A 2,048-nucleotide genomic window follows, 5' to 3' on the forward strand; every position below is an offset into this window, starting at 1 on the left:
AGCCAAAAGTTAACAACTGCCAAAACTTGTTCATAATCATGTCAGAACCCCTCAGGATCCAGTTCACCTCTATCCCAGGTCCTCTGAAACTCACATTTTTAAAAAAGAAATCAAACAAGAGGAGGTTGGGAGAGCAGAACAACATTGAGATTCAAAGGTGGCTGCAGCAACTGTTCAGATTATAGTCACCTCTTTGTTCCAGAAGGCAAGTGCTGCCCAGAGTTGTTCTACCTAGAGCTGGTGAACAGTGCACAGGAAACAGTGATCGTCTTCAACCTGGAAACAAGGGTGCAAAGAATCATAGAAAAGACCAATTGCTATGGGGATTGAGTGTGATGACGATCCTTCCACCCACTGATTTGGACTTGAAGCATAGGATGAGTTTGTTCCTGCTTCTGTGCCCATGAAGTATGAAGAATTTCACATTAACCTGAGAACCCAGCCATTATGACAAACACCTGTATCTGATGACTTCATTAAAGAAAAGAGGAAAAATCACCAAAAAAGAAGTTGAAGGAAGATGGTGAAAAGACGGAAAAGAAAAAAGATGGCACCTTCAACAGGGAGAAGTGAATAAAGCCCAGGTTTTCCCAAACTGTCTTCACAGTTCTCAGTGCTGGTAAGAAGAAAAAGAAATGCTCTTGGGGCTCTAAATGAAAGAGATGTTGAAGAAATTTCAGAAAGAGAAATAGGCCCAGGAAAAACAGGAATGAGGAGTATAAGCCTGTGGGACTGGGGAGCACCGCCCACCCCTTGTTCTCAACCTTCTGCACATTTCCTGACAATTTGCCCCAGGAGGTCACATCCATGGTCTCTCTGACTGATCTGGACTTGAAGCAGAATATCACTGGGGTCCTCCTGGACATGGAAGGACAAACCCGGAAGCCAAGATGTATTCTGAGGTGCCTGGCCATCTGACTTCATTCTGCCCTGCAGCAAGGACATCCTGGTCATATTTGCTCAAAAACTTCATCTCTGGGACCTGGGGATGGGGTGGGGGGTGAATCTGAAGGAGCCTCTATAGCAACTCAAAGAAGCTGTTGGCAGGGCAAAGCCAGAGCAGATGAACAAGTACCAGGTTGAATGCCAGGCACACACACAAGCAGAGACTGCAGAGATGCTGGAAGAGGAGAATGACAAGGAGCAGAGAGAACAGATTTGTTGTGTTAAGGAAGAAGAAAAGGGGAGCAAGGGCCCGGCAGAAATTCCAGTGCATGCTGACACTAGGCAAGTGCTCTGTCAGCTGGTGACCATGAAACCAGAGGGCTATGATCTGGAAAGAAACAAGAGCCAGTCAGGGGAGGATTGTGTGAAAGCTTTCCTGGATGCCAAAGTCTGAACTCTCTGGCCCCAAGGCTGGGTGCAGAACAGGTCTCTGTCTAAGGAAAGGAGACCACACCATGGATCCCTGATATTGGTGCTGAACAAGAAGAAAGTAATGGCTCCTTCAAAGCCAAGGTGAAAGAATCACAGACTAAGCCTCATAAAACTGTTCTCATCCTATTAGCTCAAATTGGCAACCCCATTGCTTTGCATAAAAGCCTCAGATCTTTATGTACGAAAGTAAAAAAGGAATTTTCCAAAGCCCAACTCTGGATTTGCACTCTCTAGCTCTCTGTAATCAACCATTCAATTTTCTGGCTGAGCGAACAGTGGCTCTGGATTAGTCTGAGGAGAAAAATCCCAAGAGTTCTGGCTACAAAGAGCTCTCCTGCCAGGGTTGCCTCAGCAAAGCTTTCTAGAACAATGGTCTAAATGGCAGCACCACATTGCCTGGGCCCAAGTCAGTCTTTTATGCAGACATCAAATAGCATGAAAGCTTCACTCCTGCACTCCACGTAGTTCCATTTGGCAACGACCTTCCAGACCCCAAATCTTCCTCCCCTAAGTCTCAGTGTCCGTTCCTCCACAGCAGCAGCCTTAGGAGGCACTTCAATTCCCAGCAGAGTTCTAGTAATAACCCAGCCTCACTCCCCCACCCCACTTCCCCGAGCCACATGGCAAAGTGACATGCCAGCAACTCTTCACGGTTGCCTTCCAAGTCTTCC

The 2,048-nt window shown here is 46.8% G+C and overlaps 1 pseudogene; it reads left to right on the forward strand.

Annotated features, from left to right (window-relative positions):
• Window positions 1–807: 807 nt before the first annotated feature.
• LOC130681778 (ubinuclein-1-like) lies at window positions 808–1,611 on the forward strand (annotated as a pseudogene).
• The last annotated feature ends 437 nt before the right edge of the window (window positions 1,612–2,048 follow it).

The sequence above is a fragment of the Manis pentadactyla genome, chromosome X (genome assembly GCF_030020395.1).
Source record: "Manis pentadactyla isolate mManPen7 chromosome X, mManPen7.hap1, whole genome shotgun sequence".
In the NCBI taxonomy this organism is placed as follows: domain Eukaryota; kingdom Metazoa; phylum Chordata; class Mammalia; order Pholidota; family Manidae; genus Manis; species Manis pentadactyla.